The sequence below is a fragment of the Canis lupus genome, chromosome 8 (genome assembly GCF_048164855.1).
Source record: "Canis lupus baileyi chromosome 8, mCanLup2.hap1, whole genome shotgun sequence".
Lineage (NCBI taxonomy): Eukaryota > Metazoa > Chordata > Mammalia > Carnivora > Canidae > Canis > Canis lupus.
In genome coordinates this window covers 22,230,194-22,253,205 of record NC_132845.1, presented here as the reverse complement: position 1 = coordinate 22,253,205, position 23,012 = coordinate 22,230,194, and the positions used below count along the sequence as shown (strand labels likewise).

At 45.4% G+C, this 23,012-nt stretch overlaps 1 long non-coding RNA gene across 1 annotated transcript in view; it reads left to right on the top strand.

Annotated features, from left to right (window-relative positions):
* Positions 1-22,568, top strand: part of LOC140637975 (uncharacterized) — a 78,930-nt gene extending 56,362 nt beyond the window's left edge. The window contains exons 3-6 of the long non-coding RNA XR_012035090.1: positions 453-615; positions 7,043-7,494; positions 15,572-15,713; positions 20,601-22,568. This is a non-coding gene — a long non-coding RNA (uncharacterized lncRNA). The remainder of the gene's footprint in view (positions 1-452; positions 616-7,042; positions 7,495-15,571; positions 15,714-20,600) is intronic.
* The last annotated feature ends 444 nt before the right edge of the window (positions 22,569-23,012 follow it).

Genomic DNA, 23,012 nt, shown 5'->3' with positions numbered 1-23,012 from the left:
TGGCAGGGCTGCCTGGAAACTCTCCTTCACTCCTCCCCTAGCCTCATCTACTGACAGGTCTGTTGACCTGAAACAGTGGGAACTAGAGGCCACAGCTTCATCTTCCTCTTTCTCTGGTCCCTGGTAGGAATGTGCTGCCCAGATTTCTCTGCAGAACAGAGGCACTCATTCTCCTGACTACCAGGAGTGCTGTTCATGGAGAGGGGTGCAGCTGGGTCCCTCCCTAGATATTGCCCTTTAACCAAAGGGCCCTGCTTTGCCCGAGGTTATACCCCCAGCCCAGGGATAACTGTATCCAGTGACTGAGTGATGCAGAGGCTCCAAGATCTAGGTCTTTTGCCTCCATGGAGGACCTCTCTGAAGGGCCAACCCAACTTCAGAGCTCCCTACAGAATCAGCTGAGACCTCTGTTACAACTAGATGCTGAGCCTTCTTCCCTCACTCCCTTACAGGTTTTGATCCCAAGAGCACTCCTCAGCAAACCATTTGCATGTAAATCTCCTTTCAAGTCTGTTCCCAGGGAACCTGACCCATGACACCTGGAGACCTTGGACAGGAGGATGACCAGCTGAGGTCCAGGCATGGGCAGTGTGTAGGCTGCACTCTATACCCCTGGTGAGGCTGGGTTGGGGGCAAAGCACAGCAGGGAAGCCTACATCCAGGTGGGGAGGTTGATGAAGAAATGATTCAGGGGAGGAATTAATTCTGAAGGACACCTGCCTGGTCCTCTGCAGCCCATGGAGGATTGTCTCCTCCCTCTGGAAGGAAAAGGAGAGGAAGAGAAGCACAGAGCGGTCATGACACTCTCTAGAGAGGGTTGGTTCCTCATCTAACAGTTGACTAAACACAATGCAGAAAGCATCTTACTCCTTGCCTGGACAACTGTACTTCCTTTCCTTTCAAAGGCAGCCGGGAAACAAGGCACTTAGACTTAGCACCAGTGGTCTCAGTGGGGGTATGGTGCAAATGCAGATGTGTGGGTAAGAGAAACAGGGAGAAGAGGGGAGCAGAGGGGAGGCTGTCTGTCTGGCCTGGCTCCACTTCTTTGTCCTGATCTCATCCTCTAGGCCCCATGACTGTGAGCTCCTTTTAGAAGACACCTGGATTTTCTTGGTCTGAACACAACTCCCTGACTATAATGGGAAGCAGGAGTGAGGGTCTTCCTCTTTGCACCTCCATAAGGAACCCAAAGGCACTGCTTTCCCAGAACCCTGAAGCACACACCTGCCCATCAGATCCAGAACAGACCCTGCCCGACCACAATGCCTTTCTTACCTGGAAGCTGAGCTGAAACCGGAGCCTGTTACCACATCTGCCTCACTTCCTCCCACCCTTCCCTGACCCCCCAGAGAGGCCTGTACAGCTCAGCATCTCTTCCTTTCCCATTTCAGACAACCCTAGAGGCCTAGAGTACAAATTTTCTAAGTCCAGGCACCCTGACATTTGAGGCTTTTATGTGGTAAATGGCATAGCAGCCATGGGAATGCAGGGGAATAGTTGTAAAAGCCATGGGACTCTCAGAAGGCTGTTGGTGCCACAAGTCATTCTAATCCTTTCCAGAGGCTGTACCTTGGCCTTCCCTGGGGTTTGTGCTTTATGAAGGAGGGACAATGGGCACAGACACACTTCTGTCCAAATGATGTATTACCTCTTAGGAACCAACCGAGGCCCCTTTGTTTTCTGTTAATGTTTTTGTTTAAAAATAAAATGTACATATATAAAAATTTCAGTTGAATTTGGGAAATAAGCATAAGAAATCTGCTTCATCAGTTTTTTTTTTTTTTTTTTTTTTACCAAACCCAAGAGCTCCCAGGCGGTAGGAAAAAGTGAAACGCAAAGTTTACCATAACCTGATAATACAAAGTAGATGATGGGCTCTCCAGGCTGGCCGGTGGGCTGGTTTCTAGCATGTCAGTACAGAGGGCTCTGTACTAGTTGGAGGGTTGGTGTGCAGAGATAGAGAAGACGGGAGAAGGTTAAGAGTGAGCACTCCAAGAATTGCCCTTGGATGACCTAGGCTAAGACATTGTTTTCTAGAAGAGGGGAAACTCATGCTACTAAGGACACTAACACACAGGGTGGGAAAGAAACCCAATTCTGGAACACTGCATGTAGTTAAAAAGCACCTTCATGTGGTTCTTTAATGTTACACAGAGCTGCAAAATTCTGATCATTAATTCTATGCATTTGTCTGTACCGTTGATGGTTCTCCACCATCCACTCAAATTGTCAGAGGCTCTAGATAGGAGGGCCACACGGCCCACATGGCAAGGGACATATTTTCCAAAAAAAAAAAGGGACATATTTTCCCTCTCTTGTATGTCAAGAGCAGTGAACTACAGCTGCAGGCTGGCTCCTGCTTGTGGGGATTCCCACTCTGTTTGCTCTAAGCCCTGGAGTCAGTGTGACTCCAGATAACCCTGATATGGAATATGAAACAAAAAATTAAAATGATACAAAAGTCCCTATCATCGGATGTCATCTTGGATAATTGTAAATGATTAAATATTTCCTCCTTTACGAGCATGTGTGTGTGTGCACGTTCACACATACGCATGCTCTCTCACTCTGTATCTCTTATATATTTATAAATTTCTCACTCTTCATCCACGTAATGGTGATAAAAGTCTGGTTCAGCTTTGCCTCTGAGATGTGCTGTATGGGTCCAGTGATACCCTGCAAGCCCTCCAGAGAGATGAAGTGCTGTAAAAAGGGAAGGCATCCCCACCAATCACCATAATTCCATCATTTGTGTTCTGATTACTCTGCATCTTGCCCTTCATGTTCAGGGAACAAAGGAGGGCTGAGCTTTAGCACCAGGCTCTCAATGATCCCTGTGTTGACAAGACCCAAGCTGAAGGCATACAGTAGGACGCGGGCGTGTTTTTCCCGGAAGGCTGACTGAGCAGTTCTCCAAATGTTTGCAAGTACAGGGCAAAATTCCATCCAGCCTTCAAACCTTGAGCCAAGACTCAGCATTAACAAAGCCAAAAGTTTCATTTCTTTGACTGTGGGAGTGCTGCAATCAGCCTTTAAATGGCCATTCAGTTTGAAGTTCAATAAGCACTTTGATTGAGAAACACTTTTACTAAGAGGTGAAAAGTCCTTGGCTTTAAATGGCACATGATGAGCAGTGCCCATGTCACACATTCTCCCCTGCCAAAGGTGACTCCCTGGGTGGAATATCTTGGTCACAGAGCCAATGCCTGATGGAGGGTAGGAATGTGTATGTGCATGCATCCATGCGTGTGTGTGTGTGTGTGCATGCACGTGTGTGTTGAGAGGAAGGGGCAAAGCCATGGGAGAATTTTTTATTCCTTCTCTGCAAAATCTCCTGTGACTTAAGTCATAGTAAAGTAACCTTAAGTCCACATTCAGAAGAGCCCAAGCCTCCCCCTCCACCCCTGGTAGTATGTGACCATGTCAGCTGTTAGGTATCTGGTCTTCCAATAGCAGGAAGTAAGATTTGTAGGCTCTTGGGGACTCAGACCTGCAGTCTGAACTGCTTATTAAAGCTTTAAGTGGAAGTACTCCCTCCTCCCCTCTGCCAAGTCTGAAATAGTCGTGAGTATGTGGGTGTGTTTAGGGGAGGTGTGTACCTAAAGCAGAGGACATTCTGCAGGAGGACTGCTTCATAAGATAAAGCCAAGAAGACAGACCAAGTAGAGAGAGGCTGAGGTGTCACCGCTATGGAAAAACAGGCCTCCATGAGCTGATGAAGCATCCATCCATCGATATGAAACCAGCTGGCTTTCGCTTTAGATGTTTTACCAAAGATGTAGCTGCACCTTTGTTCTTCACCCACACGGGGCTGGGTGCAGCACAACCTGGGTAAATACATGAGACACAGCTTGGAAACAGGAGATCTAGATTCAAATCTCAGCTGTCACTCACCTGCCATGCACTTGGAGCAAAACATCTCCAAAATTATTTCTTGACGTGTAGATGGGGATAAGACGTACTTCAGAACATCTTCAAGTCGAACCCACCAGAACCAAAGAATGTGAAAATGTTCTGTAAAGCACTATAGAAATAAATAGTATTATTATTACTGAAGAGATGAACTTAGCACAGTTTGCCACATGGTTGATCATGGGTCACCTGTGAGATATCAATAGAGAGGTGATGATCATAATAATGAGCAAATTGCCACAGCTATAACTGGTACAGTCCTCTTTCCCTAAACCACAAATGAACAAAATCTTGCTGGGGTCTAAAGGCAGCCACCCCTTCTGCTTGGTCAGCTTCTGGATTTACGGGTAGCAGTCTCTTCTCTATGAGAAAGGGTAGAAGAGGCTCCTTCGTTAATTCTGCAGAGAGTGACTGTGTGTGTAACAGGCCCACACTCTGCCCTCATGGGTCTCGGGGCACTTCTCAGCCTCTCCCCTTGAGACATAAAACAGATGACAGTCACAAGTGTGACATCTACCACATTCTCCCTTTCTAGTGCTTTTTTCCTGTCAGGACAAGTGAAAGCAACCATATTGCTCATATAACCACAAGGCCACTCTTCATTTAAATCTTCGGTACTTCTTATCGACGATAAATGTGACACATTTCCCAACTGATTGATGGCTGTTGGTCTACCTAGAGACTGAGAACCGATGTTTTCACCTGTGACCAGGGGCAGGAATTTGTTGTATAAATCTTACTTAGACTTTCCAATGCTCAACACACTGTAGAAGCTCAATGCTGACTTAAATTGTGAGCTGGAGCCTGCGGAGGAGAAACCTCCCGGCCCTCCACACATGAGCTCTGGGGCCATTCCACATTCAGAGGCGCTAGCTGGTTGGTCACAGCCTTTTTAGGAGCACGGCAGTCACGTGGTAGAGCATGAGGCATGGACCCTATCGGGAATTTCACTGCTAGGACAAATGAGCCCACTCCCTTCACACTCAGGTCAGGTGGGACTGACCTTTTAAGTAGAAAAATTAGTGCCTACCTTCTTTCATGCCTGCCTTTGAAGAGGGTGGCCTCTTGCCAGCAAGAGGTGCCCAAGGTTTGTGCTTGAGGAGGGCTGGACCAATTGGGTGTGTAGGTGGTACCATTCAGAGAATAAACACGAAAAGCCAAAGTAGACCTTTAAATGCACGGCAAAGAGGTGCATTCTGGGTGCCGTTCCTAAAGATATTCAAAGAAATGTTTTTACCTGGGGCCTTTGGGTGGATCTGCAGATTCAAGGAATCTGTGGGTATCGGGGCAAAAGCTGGCATGGATTTTCCCTTTCCGATGGGGAAGTCCTGCTACGGCAGCAGCCTGAGCCACACACCCTTGTGTAGGAGCAGTCTGGAGGCTGACAGCCTAGCAGAGCTGGCACCAATGTGTGAAGAACCCTCTAGATAATTTGTCACAAGTGTGTTAATGGCTCTGGGGGCCAGGAGCAAATGGATCACACAGCATGTTTTTGAGATTAGTATGTGTGAACACGTTTCTCTGTAAATTGTTTTCTCTCAGCAGCTCAGAAAAAAACTAAATCTGATGGGCTTGGCCTGTGAGGCAGAGCAGAGCATCTGAGATAATGCTATGTGGCTGTTTCGGCATTAGGGACAGACCTAATGGCTGCCAGCAGAATGCTAGAAACCTCCCTTGTGATAATAGACCAGTTTGAAAGTTGGCCAAGTCAGGAAACTGAAGAAATTTTATCCCATCTCTTGAAAGAAGAGGATTGTAAGTGGCAAATGGGAAAAGAGAGGAATTGGAGGAATGAAACAGACTGGGCATGAGGGGATGGCCCTTGTAGTGGAGGTCCAAAGGTTTGCCTTGACAGTCTGGCTGTCACCCACCATATGGGAAGGACTCAGCTATAGCTCAGAGGTGGGCTTTGCAGTCAGGCCAGACCTATATGTCTGTGACCAGACCATTAGCCCCTGTGGAACTTAGCTAAACCATTAGCCCCTCTGATCATGAGTTTCTTTGTCATGAGATGGAAAAATCATGACTTCGTCACTGAGTTCTGGTCAGGATGAAGTAAGGGAAACCATGCTTGCCATTGTAGCTGGCACAGAGCCTGTATGATGTTTGGTGGTGTTCCTGTGGTTGCTGTGATCATCGTTACTTGGTACGGCTGTTCATTTTATCACTACTGTGTAACAGCACAGATTTAGTTGCAAAACAAAAACAACCATTTTATTATGCTCATGGATTCTCTGGGTCAAGAATTCAGAAAGGGCACAACAAGGATGGCTTATCCCTATTCCATGATGTCTGGGATGACAACTGGGAAAGCTTAAAATCTGGGGTGTCTCAATGGCTAAAGGCTAGAATCCTCTGAAGGATCACCCCTCATATGCCTGGTGTCTGGCCTAGAAGGGACTTGAAGATTAGAACTGCCAGTATGTGGCTTCCCTCCAGTATGGTGGTCTCAGGGTAGCTGGACTTGTAATATGGTACCCAGGGCGAGTGTCCCAGAAGAACCAAGTGGAAGCTGAGTTGCCTTTTCTGACCTGGCCTCAGAACAGACTACATTCTATTGGTTACAAACAAGTCTCTAGGTTGCCTGCCTATATTCAGAAGGGGAGGATTTGTGGGTGGGAGGAGTGTTAAAGAATGTGTAGACATAATTTAAAACCACCAAAATGACTGTAGAAAAAAAAAATAAAGCATGCCTTAAAAGTACCAAACACCATCTCACTTAGGGGTACTTAGGTGGCTCAGTCACTTAAACATCTGACACTTGGTTTTGGCTCAGGTCATTATCTCCTGGGTCATGGGACTGAGGCTCATGTTGGAATTCATGCTCAGAGGGGAGTCTGCTTGAAGATTCTCTTCCTCTGCCCCTCCCTGCATTTGCACACACTCTCCCTCTCTAAAAATAAATAAATAAATCTTTAAAAAATAAAAAAACAAAACCCACTCATTTAATCCTTCCAGTACCTTTGAGAAGTGGGCTAGCAAGCACTGTGACCCCATTTTGCAGATATGAGTACAGGCTCATAGAGGCCAGTCACTTATTCCCATGAGCTGTGGAACGAAAGGTATTATATGAGATGCTCCCTCTGGTCCCTTTCAGCTCTACTATATGGTGGTTTTCTGTTCCCTGCAGGGGAAGGCAGTCCTGAAAAGTTGGCTTTCGGGAAGGAAGCAGTTCGACCAGACCTCTATGTGCTATTCCAACAATTTCTGTGACTTCCTGGGGTGAACTGAATTGCTTCCACTTAGAAGCACACCTGGATTCTGAAAGCAGCTAATTTTAGATTCCTTGTTTCAGTGCCAAGCATCAAAGGAGAGTTGAAAGAACAATCTTTGTTCAATTGGAGTACAGATTCTTTCAGTTGAGACCAATTCTGCTGCCTCATCTTAAGATAAGCAAACTCCCATTTATTACATATCTTTAAGCTGAAACATTTTGACCAAAGCAGGAGAAGCAAAAACCAAGATCACCTTTAAGCAAATGACTCACTGAGCAAGTAAATACCAAGAATGAAGATTTTTATGAGTGTAAAATTATTCCACATGTGCAGGTGCAATTTACTCAATAGTTATGGTTCTGACTTGGTGAGTGAAAATTAAACATTTTTGCATTGTCTGTTTTAATTGACTCTCGAGTTTTATAAGGATGAAGAATTTCCTAGTAAAAGACTCCTGTGAAAATGAAATAAAAATTTCAGTTTTATAAATTTGGGTTTCTAGAAATTGGATTTTCATAAAGTGTGGCCAACCTGTATCACATAGTTTCCTAGTCACTGTTAAAGAATCTGATTTTAGCCTGTTCTTCTCCAGTGACTTTGGAAGCCGTAGTGAGAGATGAGCACAAAATTACCACCATCATCCCACCAATTTTCTGTTGAAGGACACAGTAACATATCTTTGAGATGTATACCATGCCCTATAGCTAACGCAGATCATCTTGTAATTCTCAACTTGATGATAATTCAAACTTTTTAAGACGTTAACTTAAGCTGGCAAAATAGGGTAGTGAGGCTACATGAGCACCTAGTTAAGTGGTTATTCAGCACCATCATTGTGTCCGGCATTGTGCTGGGTATCATGGGGAACAGAAGAAGCATATGATACCATTCATGCCATTCCTACCCCTGTAGGTCCCAATCTAGCAGGAGGGCTGAGACCCAAACGGCCATAGTAGGTAAGCCATTTTCCTGTACAACATTATGTTAAGCAAGAATATAGTTCCAGGTATATGATGCCACTGAAGGATACATAGATCTGTATATCAAGTACTATTAAATATGTAGCATAGACAATAAGGACAAGAAGAGAATTAGTGAAGGAAGAAATAACATTAATGCCCTGCACTTATGAAACTTTTAAAACACTTTCGTATTCATTATTTTGTTTCTGACAACAATCTTGGAGTTAGCCTGAGCCAGGATCACAACTCCTGTTTTATAAATGAGGAAACTGAGGCCCCAGAAAGATAAGTGACTTTGATCTCAGGCATCTCACAGACATGAACCCAGAGACTCTAACTTCAAATCAGATATTCTTTTTCTACGTAACACTGATCCCTAATGTGGCAGCTTTTTAGGGAAGATTTTCCAAGAGGGGGGCCTGAGTGGTCCTTGAAGGAGGGGCAAGAAATGGGCAGTCTGAGAAGAGTGGGCACTGGAGGAACTCATGAAGCTACCCCAGAGCCAAAGGATAGGCATGCAGCAGGTGGAAGGCAGTAGACCAGCCTGACTATATAGTGGATGGTTCTCATGGGAGAATAAAGAAGTAGAGGAAGCCTGAACAGCTGGAGGTGAGCTGATTATAAGAGGTCTGGATCTCTAGGATAAAAATTGTACAGAGCCACTGAATCCCAGAAGTGATATGAAAAAGTTTTAACAATATTCAGTTGAATTCAGTCATCATGGGAGATCATAGTATAAAGAAATGATTTTGACTATGGAAAAACAATTTGCACATGATCATTAAAGCTTTAGCAGCACCAAACATGCCAATAGTAGTTATACGATGTTACCTTAGGCTACTTTAGGTTCTTCTCAGAGTTCAAAATTTCACATTTAGGGGTAGGAATGTGCTTCTAGACACATGAACATTTATGAATGAGCATCCTATGAGATCATTATATCTAGTCTCCAAAGAGATATGTTCCTGACATTATTGCCATTAATCAATTTTTTCTTGGTATTGATTGGGCCATGTCTTTATCTTCTCCACATCCTAGAGAACTATTCTGATGAAGGACATGGTCAGGCCACACACACACACACACACACACACAGCAGTGTAAACACAGCACACTCACAAGCTAATATTCAATGGGTTATCTAACCATTAAAATAACTCCATGTTTGTTTTTCTTTGGAAAGTTAACTTGCTATTTACTGTGAGTCAAAAGACTGTCATCAGGAAATTAAGATTATGAATGGCTGAGAGGTAATCAGAGGTGAACACTAAACAGGCTGGAAAAGGCCAGGCGAGCGGAAGAAAGCACGGGAGACTGTGGCAGGCACAGTGGGGAGAGCCAAAGCAGTGTCAGCTCTATGGGCAACACTGACAGGTGGAGGCCTGTGCATTTGTTTAATGATCTTTTCTTTTAACATTTTACTTATTTATTTGATGTAGAGTGAGGGACAGAGGGAGACAGAGAAGCAGACTCCCCACTGAGCAGAAGCCTACTCAGGCTTCCATCCCAGGACCCTGAGATCATGACGCAAGACTAAGGCAGACATTCATCTGACTGAGCCACTCAGGCATCCCCGACTTTTTTATTTTAATTTTAATTCCAGTGTAGTTAATATACAGTGTTTATGAGTTCCAAGTATACAATACAGTGATTTAACAGTTCCACGTATTACTCAGTGCTCATTAGGTTAAATGTACTCTTAATCCCAAACCTGTGTTTCCCCCATCTCTACCCCCCACCTCCCCTCTGGTAACTATTAGTTCTCTATAGGTACGAGTCTGCTTTTTTGGTTTGTCTCTCTCTTTTTTTCCCCTTTGTTCATTTGTTTCTTAAATTCAACATATGAGTGAAATCATATGATATTTGCCTTTGATTTATTTCACTTAGCTGTACACCCTCTAGATCCATCCATGTTGTTGCAAATGTCAAGATCTCATTCTTTTTATGGCTAAGTAATATTCCATTTGTATATATACACCACATCTTCTGTATGCATTCAGCTGTTGATGACACATGGGTTGCTTCCATAATTTGGTTATTGTAAATAATACTACCATAAACATAGGGGTTCATCTCTCCCTTCCAATTAGTGTTTTTATATTCTTTGGGTAAATACAGAATATTATGGTGTTTCTATTTTTAATTTGTTGAGGAACCTCCATACTGTTTTCCAGAGTGCCTGCACTAGTTTGCATTCTCACCAACAGTGCACAGTTCCTTTTTCTCCACGTTTTCTCCAACAGCTGTTGTTTCTTGTGTTGATGTTAGCCATTCTGACAGGTGTGAGGCAATAGCTCATTGTGGTTTTGATTTGCATTTCACCCAAGGATGAGTGATGTTGAACATCTTTTCATGTGTCTGTTGGCCATCTGGATGTCTTCTTTGGAGAAATGTCTGTTCATGTCTTCTGCCCATTTTTAAATTGGGTTATTTGGGATTTTTTTTGGTGTGAAGTTGTATAAGTTCATTATATATTTTGGATACTAACCCTTTATAGTATATGTCATTTGCAATATCATTTCACATTCAGTAGGTTGTCTTTTAGTTTTGTTGGTCATTTCCTTGGCTGTGCAGAAGTTTTAATTTTGATGTATTTCCAATAGCTTATTTTTGCTTTTGTTTCTCTTGCCTCAGGAGACATATCTAGAAGGATATTGCTATGATTAATGACAGATATTACTACCTGTGTTCTCTTCAAATATTTTTATGATTTTAGGTCTCACATTTAGGTCTCTTATCCATTTTGAGCTTATTTTTGTGAATGGTGTAAGAGAGTGGTCCAGTTTCATTCTCCTGTGTGTTGCTGTTCAGTTTTACCAACATCATTTGTTGAAGAGACTGTCTTTTTCCCACTGCATACTTTTAAGACCCAGCCATCTTAAAAATAATCAGTGCAATATGTTGAATAATGGCTCCCAAAGATCTTTGGAACCTGTTATGTTGCCTTGTAGGGAAAAGGGTCTTTGTAGATGTGATTAGGGTTCATGAAATGGGGACATTATCCTGGATTATCTGAGAGGGCCCTAAATGCAGGGGGATTTTTGACACAGACAGAAGAGGAGAAGATGGTTTGACCACAGGGCTACAGTGATTGAAGTGGTGCAGCCACAAGTCAAGGAATGCTGGCAATCACCAGAAGCTGGAAGAGACAAGGAACAGATTCTCCCTTGGAGCCTCCAGAAAGAGCATGGCCCTCCCAACACCTTGATTTCAGCCCACTGAAACCAATTTCTGACTTCTGGCCTCCAGAACATGAGAAATTTGTGTTGTTTTAAGCCACCAAGTCTGTGGCAGTTAATTATAGCAGCCACAGGAAAGCTAATGCAGGGATCCCTGGGTGGCGCAGCGGTTTGGCGCCTGCCTTTGGCCCAGGGCGCAATCCTGGAGGCCCAGGATCGAATCCCACATCAGGCTCCCGGTGCATGGAGCCTGCTTCTCCCTCTGCCTATGTCTCTGCCTCTCTCTCTCTCTCTCTGTGACTATCATAAATAAATAAAAATTAAAAAAAAAAAAAAGAAAAAAAGAAAGGAAAGCTAATGCAATGAAAAAGTATACTCTGGGAAGACAGATTCCCCTGGGAAAAGGTGTAGTATGGGAAGAAGGCACAAAGTGATGAAGAAGAGTTGGATATCAGAGAATAAGGGAGGGTTAGCTGGACTTGGAACTGATTCAGTGTGAAGAGGGAAGGCTGTGGTGTGCTGGAGCTGGTTCCTAGTTTTGCCTCACACAAGTCAGTGTGCACATCTTTCTCCTAGCTCCACATTTAGCACCCTCAGATTGGTTGCTTGAAGTCAGTGAGGGTAGGAGTATTTATACCATGGAGAATGGCAAACACAACAAAACAAGGCTTTTCTCCCAGGGAGCCAGTTATTAAATATTTGCTATGGAGTGGAGGGAAAAGGAGAAATGGAAGGTGGGTCAGGTTTAGACTCTAGGACCAAGAAGGCTAGCAGTGTTGTTTGCTCTCCCCACTCTTTGGATAAATATTTATGTGCCATAAATAGAAATAGGAGTGTGGGAAAGGAGATCTAATTTAGAGATATGAATTCAGTGTGGAATTTGGATTTTCTCCTTATATTTACTACATTTATATTTATATTCTATTCTACTCTGTGTCACATGCTGGGCCAGGCACAGGGGTACAGTAATGCTTTAAGAAATAGGCGCAGCCTTATGGAGTTTGCAATTGAGTGAGAAAGTCAGAACTACAGTAGGATGGGGTATGTACTCATAGAGATATGAGCATACCCCAAAGACAATGTGCAGGAAAAGTAGGGGTGAGTTGGGGACTTCTCAGAGGAGATGACCTTTACACAGTCTGAAAGAAGAGTACAGTTTGCCAGACATGGAAGCCATGAAGGAGGGGGAATTACAAATAGCAAGACTTGCAATGACCAATGAGGACAGAAGTGAACAGCAGTGGAGTATGGATGGGAGGTTGAAAGTGGTGGTGATCAAAGGGGCTACTTACTGATACAGAAGAGTCAAAAATTAAAGCCACAAGGTCATTGAGTATGGCCAACTCCAATTCAGCCTGTAGTGGCATTAATAGTCAAGGCATTTGGTCCAAGGAATGGAATTGGGCCCAGAGCCAAGGGCTCTAGTTAGAGGCAGTTCTCAGGGATGGGTCGATGACAGGAGTTAGAGATGAAAAAGATCAAGCCAAGTGGAAGAAAGGATGCGGGAGTTAGGATGTCACCCTCTGTGAGCGAGAAGAAAGACAGAGGTGAGAGCTGGCCATTTGAGAGTGGGGAGGGGAACAGGAAGGGAATTCAGGAGATGGTGCTGAAGCCTGGGCAAGCAAGCTAGTTGAGACAGTGGGAGTTCAGTCGGCCCTGTGTTCCGTGAAGTTGCTCTGCTGCTTCACCCTGGCACCTAGCTTAGTACTTAACATTGAGTGGTCATTCAATAAATAATGTGCTGAGAAAATGAATAAGTTAGGAAGGGAGGCAGAAAAGAAGGTTCTCAAATTCCTTTTGTTCCAGGGACACTGGACAAAGGACTCAGAGAAGCAGGCATTTGCATTCTCTTTAGGTGAGGACCTTACAGTGAACTACCAGGCTTGGCTCTCAGTCAGGTACACAGGCATTTGACGAGTCATCACTGGGTGATGGGTGGGCTCGAGGCTGGAGCAGACAGGAGCTTCCAGGATCACAGTGAGCAGAGGCCTCGAGGTACTGCAAGAGACACAGCAGCTGGGCATGGCTGGAACAAGGGGTCCGTGGGGCAGCAGTGGGTCATGGAATCTGAATGTCATATGAAAGGGTTTGGATTTTATCCTGAAAGCAGTGAGAAGCTACTAGAAGGTTTTAAACATGGGAACAACAGAGTCAGGTTTATATTTGGGAAGGACCAATCCAGCAGCAGTGCAAATTCAATTGGAAGGGATGAAATGAGAGGCAGGGAAACTCATTTTCCCAGAGGGAAACTGCCTCTAACTAGAGCCCTTGGCTCTGGGCCCAATTCCATGGTGCAGGTGAGAGCTAATGAGATCCTATGCTCATGTGGTGGTTTTGGGACACATCAGGAGAAAAAATCTAGGGGTATTTTGGAGGTTCAGTCAAGACACAGTGACGATGACAGCAAGGCCTGCACATGTGATGATGTAATGCTGTTACTCAAGAGAAGGGTCTTTGTGGAAAGCAGAGGGTGCCCCCACACACATACTGACCATTCAACACTGGGCAAGGGGACCACAGCTTGTACTACGGGATACTGGGCACGACTTCTAGAACTGGGCATGGCCGTGTCTATCCTCACCAGCATGGGCCCCACCGGTGCATACCTTTCTGAGCCTGGCTACCCTCTCAAAGGTGGGTTCCAGGTACATCTGTTGGCTGGGTCCCAGGTTGCAGGCTTGCATAGCAGCTTCAAGGGAAGCTGGGAAACAGAGTGCCTATGCCACCTTTGCTTCCCACTACACTGTTAGGATAGTGCATTCTCGGACAGAAGAAGTCTGTTCAGAGGGGCTGCTGAGTCATAAAGAAAGACTAGTGTCTACTAAAAGGATGAGAAAGAAGTCTAAGACCAGAACCCTGGGGGAATCCATTATTTAAGGAAGAAGAGGTAAAGGGTCAGTGAAGGAAACCAAGAAAGGAGAATCAGATGCTAATGGAGATGGAGAAAAGTAAGAGGTGCGGTGTTGCAGAAGCCCCAAGAAGAGACGGCCGTGAGCTGGACTGAACAGCCATTGGGTTGGACAATTGAGAGGCAGCCAGTGGCCTAGGGGAGGGCACTTTCAAGGGTAAGTGGGAATGTGTGTCATGTTAGTGAAGACTGTGCAGACTGCCCTTTGGAGAAGTTTGGCGGGGAGGGGAAGAACAAAGAAAAAGAAAAGTCGAAACTAAGGAGTGGCACAGAGTGGGAGGGTGTGGATTTGGATTTTTGAGCGTGGAGCGCCTCAAGTATATTTGTAGGTGTATGTGCTAGGCCAGCCCTGTGTTCCCTGAGGATGCCCGCGGGTTGTGGAGAGAACCAATTTAGTAATGGCCTCTCCCTTTCTGTTGCTCTGAGAAAGTTGCTGTGTTCAGCAAAAGGTATTAGTGTTCTTTTAGGATTCTCAACTACCCATGAAGTTCTCCTTCTTCAGGGATTAAGAACATGGAAAGTCTCAAACTTTACATCTAGTGTTTGTACATGTTCACCGCAAAAGGCATCTTGAAAAAGTGTGAGGGGGTCTGTATGTTGGGAGGGGGAGACTGGGATGGAGCCTGAACTGGTAACATCTCAGCCAGGAGCCTCCCCTTCCAGCTCTGGGCCAGGAATGACACCCCGCGTAGGCTTCTTTCGGGTGGTGGCTGAGCCTTCTGTGACTGCCCTGGGAGACTCAGCAAGTCGGATGCTGTCAACGTCCTACCCCACACGCTTTCAGATCTGAGAGCTAATCCATAGAACCCGAGGAGAGCGTCAGAACTTTGTTGAATTATTATTAGGGTTGTAGCCTCCATCACCCCAAATACCTCCCATCAACCTCTAGGTTCACCCAGTTATTATAGAAGAGTGAATAAAAGCTTCTGCCTTTGGAGGGGTTCTAGATACTTTCACTTATATGATCACATGCCCTCAGAAATATGCCCAGGCATAAAATTGGTGAATGGCCTCATTTTTTTAAGTGGGAAACCAACAAACAAGTGAGGAAGGCAAGAAGAGATGCCCCCTCGCCCCCACTACACACATAGTTATAAACTTCTGCAAGAGACCAGAACCCAAGACCCTTTTTCTATCAAGGAGTAACAGACTGTGGAGTGTTTATTTGACTGTGCTAGGACGGGGGCAGAGAAGATGGTGGGTGGGAGACAAATGCATCTTTATCACGCATCTTTATTTCATATAAAAGACTTCAGCCCAAGAAGACAATGTTTTTAGCAATTTGTGAATAACCAGAAAAGCCTATGACGAAGCAGTTCTGGAAGCAATTGAGCAGTAGGCCACCCGGCTCCCCGCACTGACGCTGTTGACAAAGGCTCTGTTCTTTTGCCACAGGGTGAAATAATCTGTCATCAAAGTGCCTAAATCCCCTTGGAGGCAGGCAGAGGCTGAATCCAGCTGCCAACCCCAGGTGGCATGGCCAGGCCAGCAGCATCCGTCCTCCGCCCCACGTCCAGTCTCCTGATTGAACCAGCAGGTGATGTGTTTCTGCCCCCGCGGTGGGCTCCACTTGGGAGATCTTTTATCACTGTCTGTCTCAGAGAGTCTGTTTGTAGAGAGAAGAGTTGCTGTCACCCATGAGACCTCTGACCCCCTGAGGCCCCAGCCATCCAACAAGTGTACCCGCTGTGTGGGGTAGACATGTGTGTGCCTGACTTCCAGCTATGGTTCCCTGGAGATAATTAAGTTAAAAAGAAATGCCTTTGGGTCTCGGTCCAGCTCAGTCAAGTTAGAGAAACCTGGGAAGGGAAAGACAGACTGTACAGTTTGGGCGAATTGCTTTCATTCATAGTTTCTTTCTTCTTTCAGACACCTGTCAATTTGCTTCCTCAGGGGGTTTCCTCGCAGAGAAGACATGAAACTCACTGCATTTGGCTGAGTGTCCTGTTTAATGAAAGCAATAAATTATGTCAGTGAGGGAGGTCTGGGAGAGGCGAGCCAGGGAAGGTAGGATAGGGGTTTCTGTAGGAACGGGGGGGTGGGCACTTGCCTCAGCCTTGGCCTCCTTTATTTATTTATTTTTATTTTTTAAGATTTTATTTATTTATGAGAGAGAAAGAGAGAGGCAGACATAGGCAGAGGGAGAAGCAGGCTCCATGCAGGGAGCCTGATGTGGGACTCAATCCTGGGACTCCAGGATCACACCCTGAGCCAAAGGCAGATGCTTAACCACTGAGCCACCCAGGCGTTCCTTTGGCCTCCTTTATAATCAATAATATAGCGGCATGGGGAGAAGGAAGGTTGCAAGGGAGGTGCCCAAGAGAGCCTGGAGGGAAGCCCCAGTGTGCTTCTCGATTTCTCTAGGGGGGCTCTTTTCAAATCCTGGTCCCTAATGTGCAGAAGGCTTAGCCTCTGTAGTGTACCCAGCAGGGGGGTGGCCTGTGTGATGTGATGGGGGAGAGCCAAGGGAGAGTCCCACGTTGTCTCCTCTACTTACCAGTTGCTCGTGTAGAGTGCCACTGCTGGAGAAGCAGAGTTCTTTTCCATACATCTACCCTGGAGGTCAGCGAGCAGTACGGTACTTACCCTTGTTGGTACGTGTCCTGACAAGGAGGCCAGAACTAACCACACAACTCCACCAACGTCAGACTATACCTAGAGCAGGCCCTGCAGTCAAGCTCCATTCGGAATAAATGATATCGCCACCAAGTTGTGATCTGACGAAGACCCTCCTCCTGCTCTAAGCCTGGGTTCTTGCACTCTGGAAAGTGGGGATGATGCTGCCTACTTAACAGGGCCATCGCATGGCTGAAGCAACATCATGGATGTGAAAGCTTCTGGGCCATGCAGGTTCTGGTGCATCCAGCCTGCTGCCTCTTGGGATCCAGTTAATCGGGCCTGGCTAGGTTAGATCCATGGGTTTTCCCTGTACTTTCTTCCACTTCCCACTCTGTATCCCAGCGCCCTTCCCCAGCAGCCTGTTATGTGATATTGTACCATTAACCCTTATCCCTCCTTTTTAAGAAGCAGACAATAATAATGTAGACAGAGAGATGACAGGCACACAGACCAATTGACAGTCTCTCTACAAACAGACACATTAAATAAATATCAATTCACATTTATGGGCAAATAATGAGGTCAGTGTACTTAGGAAGAATGGTAAGAATGGGCTTGTCCGTACTTCCTGGGTGATTGACTGCTCTCAGCAAAGTCTCCAAACGTTTTCCAAACAAAGGAGTCAACTCGGGAAAACACCACCTGCTTGGAACTGCATCAGACAGGTGCCTCAAGGAAAAGTAGTATCAGCACTTCCCTTTATGGCCCATCTTTTAACAGTAAAAGGGGCTGATTGGCTAAATAGGAGTGAATTTTATGAAGCTCTCAAAGCAGAATCTGTTTGCTCCAGAGCAGTAGAAACAGTGATATGTGAGATTTATGGAGTAATTGGGATGGTTTACTGGACTTTTAACCTCTGCATGGGGTACTAGCTCCTGGTACGGAAGGGTCACCTCTAGTCGCTCTTTCTCATGGGCTCAATTTTCTCTCTAGTATGATTTGGACGTCAAGTAAAAACCCCAAGAAGGCACAATTAATTCATTTATAATCTATTGCCCATTCCTCAGTAGATGAAATGTTTCAAGAAAAATTACACAGCATAATTTTTAAAAATGCATCTTGGCATAGTTTTAATCTCAACTGTTTCTCTGGAATACAACTTCCAAAACAACTTATATTCAGTGTGAGAGGTCTTTGGAGGGTGCTGACTTAGAATTTGCTGGGAATAGGTCACATGGGGTAAAGGATTATGATGGGTAAAGAAAACAGCTCCAGAGAGGGAACAGCCAGCATGGAGCAAGGAGTCCATGAGGGGGAAGGTGCCCCGGATGCAAACCAAGGAATTTGAGTTTTGCTCTGTTGGTGACAGGGGACGAAAGGGGCTTTTGAGCAAGGGAGTAATGGTAGATTCATTCACAGATTAAAGGAGTCTCTGTCTTCAGTTGTCACCCCTCTTTTCCCTTCTCACAACACAGTTGGGAAGTGTCCTTGAACTCGTCTTGGCTCAAAGACTGGACCCAGGATAACAATTTATTCTAACACTGTCTTTGGAGGGTCTGCTATAAGCTGGTCTGCTTCTATACTTCACTAGCCAGTGGACTATCTCTATCCCAAATCAAAAGGAAATGAGACAATGATGAAAAGCTATCAGGTCACATGACCATGTTCCTCTAGGAAAAAAGGCTCTTCACATGATAAAGTGACAAGTGGCTTAAAAGTCACCCAGTCCAGTACAAATGGGAATAGTTCCAGAGAATGAAGTGATTCGACCAAAGTGAGTAAAATACTTCAACCAACCTTCAGGGGGCATCTCTGCATTATAGGCTTTGTACTAGGTGCTGGGAATGCATGAAAATAAGACCTGGTCCCTGTCCTCAAGAAGCTTATAGTCTGGAGAGGAGAGGAACACATAAAGATATCCTGTTAATACATGATCTCAAGAGGCATTTGGAATTGAGGTAGATGATTGCTACAGTGCTATTCAGTACTATTCAGCTCTAAATTTCCATGCATCTGTGACAAAGCAGAAGCCTGTAGTCAGGTGATGAATGCAGTTCAGGTTTATGAAAATATAAGAAAGGAGTATTTGGCAGCAGCCCGGTTGGCTCAGCGGTTTAGCGCCGCCTTCAACCTAGGGTGTGATCCTGGAGACGTGAAATCGACTCCCACATTGGGCTCCCTGCATGGAGCCTGCTTCTCCCTCTGCCTGTGTCTCTGCCTCTCTCTTTGTGTGTCTCTCATGAATGAATAAATAAAATCTTAAAAAAGAAAGACAAAGAAAAAAAAAGAAGGAAAGAAAAAAAGAAGGAAAGAAAGAAAGAAAGAAAGAAAGAAAGAAAGAAAGAAAGAAAGAAAGAAGGAAGGAAGGAAGGAAGGAAGGAAGGAAGGAAGGAAGGAAGGAAAGAAAGAAAGAAAGAAAGAAAGAAAGAAAGAAAGAAAGAAAGAAAGAAAGAAAGAGAAAGAAAGAAAGAAAGAAAGAAAGAAAGAAAGAAAGAAAGAAAGAAAGAAAGAAAGAAAGAAAGAAAGAAAGAAAGAAAGAAAGAAAAAGATTTGGCATAAATTGGAAGATCACAGAAGGCATTTTGAAACTGGTTAGTATTAGAGCTCCCTGTGGTGGCCAGCCTCCCAGATGGTCCCCAGTGATTCTTGCCCCCTGGTCTTCAAGCACTCATGTAGCCTCTGCCTGCATTGAGTCTGGTAGAGGGCGTAGTGGAGGTCACAAACAGCATTGTGGGTTTCACCTCAGTCTCTTGACTCACTCTGGGGGAAGGCAACCCCAAGCCCTGAGGACACTCAAGTAGTCCATGGAGAGGCCCATGGAGAGGCCCATGGAGAAGAGCTGAAACCCCTGCACACAGCCAACACCCACTTGCCAGGCAAGTGAGTGAGCCGCCCTGGGAGCAGCTCCTTCAGTCGCAGGCAACCTTCAGATCATGAGGCCCTGGTGGACACCGACTATAATCCCATGAGAAACTCTGAGCCAGAATGAAATTCTTGACTCATGGAAACTGGGAGACAATAAGTGATTGGTACTGTTTTAAGACACTAAGTTTTGGGGTTAGCAATAAATGATGGACCTAACACCTATGTTAAGAATACCAGTCCTCTGTTAACCAATCCCATCATCTCCAGACCATTTTCAATTTAGCACCCCAATTTTTTCTGATACCAAAAGCTGATAAGATAATTTTTAAATGAGGGCGGGGGGTGGGAGTGAATGGGTGACGGGCACTGGGTGTTATTCTGTATGTTAGTAAATTGAACACCAATAAAAAATAAATTAAAAAAATAAAATAAAATAAAATGTTGATGTAGTCACATAAAAAAAAGATAATTTTTAAATTATTTTTATATACAGAAACTTGACAGTCTATTGTTCAATAAATATTATTTAATAAAACAGGCTGTATTTTTAAAAATAAGTGATTTGGAAAAAGGTTTATGGAGTTAAGCAGGATATTAATTTTCTTTCTAGTTCCACTTGATATAATGTCAGTGGCATTTCAACAAGTACTCTTTTCTTCAATTGCTTTCTTTATATGGTGGCATTCTGGCAAGAGGATTTCTTTTCTGTGTGGTAGCATTTCTGAAATAGTTGTATGCATGTTTCATTGTTTGTTTATTTTCTAAATAGTAGGTTTACCAAAAAAGCTCCCCATTTCAATTTGTAAAATAGTGTACTTCAGCAGAAACCTAGGATGGCTTTGTCAGTGTTTTTAAACACCAGAGAGTTTTAGTTTCTCAGATTCCATTCTCAGTCTAATTCAGTTTGGGGAAGAGTTTGTGTCACCAAAAGTAGATGGCAAGGATGGGATCTGTGTATATGGAAAACTGCTTCTAATAGGTGTAAATTCTATTTAAGCAGACACAGATGCCCAAGCCAATTAGAGAAAATGGAACCTGGCAGATGGAGAGACACACCACGGTCGGTCCCCCAGGAGCAGGAGTTTTAATCACAGCCCAGTGTGAAGAACACTTAACGGAGATTTGGAGATTATGAGAAACCATTAGCACCTTGTCAACCACAGCAATCAAGAGTGCCTTTTGCTTTAAACCATAGCCTTCTACGTTCTCCCTAAAACTACAAAAGACCAGTTACTTGGAGCAACTCTGCTTGCTAGGATTTCACTAGCTAGGAGCTCCTTGGATTATAGCAGGAAGAGCAAATGGGACAGTCTAGGGTCCTCACCTTAACTCCTCCACTCCTATAATCTTCTGGTTGGCAGATTGTTTTAAAGAGAGATCTTCAGGGATCCCTGGGTGGCGCAGCGGTTTGGCGCCTGCCTTTGGCCCAGGGCGCGATCCTGGAGATCCGGGATCGAATCCCACGTCGGGCTCCCGGTGCATGGAGCCTGCTTCTCCCTCTACCTGTGTCTCTGCCTCTCTCTCTCACTGTGTGCCTATCATGAATAAATAAAAATTTTTTTTAAAAAAAAGAGAGATCTTCATTCTGATACCCTGTACCCACTCATCTCCCCTTCTCCGGTGCCCTGAGTAAACTCAAAAGGACGTCTTTGTGATTGGGAATGCTGATCTCAGATGCCAGAGCTGGACACCTCTCCATTCACCTCTCCACACTGAGGCACCCTGGGGTGGAGGCTGGTACCCAGGCTCTGATTGAAGTCAGGACTCTGTCATTTACTATGTGTGTCACCTGGACAAGTTACTTAACCTCTTTGAAGCTAGTTTTTAATCTTTCAACATGCATTCCTTCTAATGTCATTGTGAGGATAAAAAAATAATAATAGTTGACAGTAAATACTCCCTATGCACCAGGCATTGTTCCAAGTGTTTTACGAATATTTACATGTTTAATCCTCACAGAAACCTTATAAAAAAGGCACTCTCATTAGCCCCATGTTACTGATGAGGAAGCTGAGACACAGAGAGGCTAAGTGACTTCCCCACGGTCATAGAGTTAACAAATGCCAGAGTGAGGCTTCACACCCAGGCAGCCTGAACACACTGACGATCTCAGTGCCATGCTACAACGTCTCCATGGAGGCATCAGACATTATTAATAATATCAGCTATTATTAATCGGCATGTCCTTCCCAACTTGCAAGCTGCTGTCTTAGCCTGGGCCCCACTGCCACTGATGCCACTGGGATATTGGCGGAGTCAGAGGCTCAGTCACCGAGCCCACCACGAAGTGACAGTCTGAGAACTTCCTCCAAGTACTAGCATCTTGAGTTACATCTGACCCTGATGAGCAGATTGTCTGGAGCCATCTGGCAGATTTGAGCACTGGTCACTTGATGTCAGCCAAGCAAGGACTCTTGAGCGGACACGAGCGGGCAGAAAGCCAAGCTCTACCCAGGGTCATCGGCAGCTGTTATCAATCAGGCTGGTGGCAGAGGATGTGGAAGTCAGCAGGAGCACTTTTATCCCAGGCTGAACACAGGCTGTCAGCTGGAAACACAGGCCTTGCTCTCGGGTAATTCCTAACTTCCTATTAGAAATAAACAAAAAGCCCGCTCTACTGAATTTCCCACTCAGCTTCACGGCTTGGCAGCCGGTCCCTAATGCCTATCACCTAAGATAGCAAAGACAGCCGCTGGACTAGAACAGAAATGCTGGGAAAGGCCATCCCCTCCCTGACCTCTGCTCCACTGAGCGACTGATCCTGTGGGAATCCAGATGCATCAGGGTTTTCTAGCCTGGAAGGGGACCCGGCTTGGGATGGGGAGGCATGTTGGGAGAGGAGAAGACTGAGCAGAAAGACAGAGGAAGGAAAGGAGTGCTGAGTGAGCAGCAGGACAAGCCCAGGTACCCCCTCTGGGTTCCTGGTGCCTGGTACATTGCTCGCAGGCCCAAGACCCCCTGCTGAGTCCTCTGGGGGAGGGCCAGTGCCAGCCCTGTGGGCGGTGGGTGGGAGGGAGGGCGACATTCTGGCTGGGGATGTAGACACTGTGCTCTGCAGTACTGAAATGGCTGGCCCAGGGCATGGCCCAGGCCCAGGTACAGCACAGGCCCAGGGGCATAGCACAGGCCAGGGACGTAGCACAGGCTGGGAGTATAGCACAGGCCCAGGGGTGTAGCACAGGCCAGGGGCATAGCACAGGCCAGGGGCATAGCACAGGCCCAGGGGTGTAGCACAGGCTGGGACATAGCATAGGCCAGGGACATAGCACAGGCCAGGGACGTAGCACAGGCTGGGGACGTAGCACAGGCCGGGGACATAGCACAGGCTGGGGACGTAGCACAGGCCAGGGGCATAGCATAGGCCCAGGGCATAGCACAGGCTGGGAGCATAGCATAGGCCTAGGGCATAGCA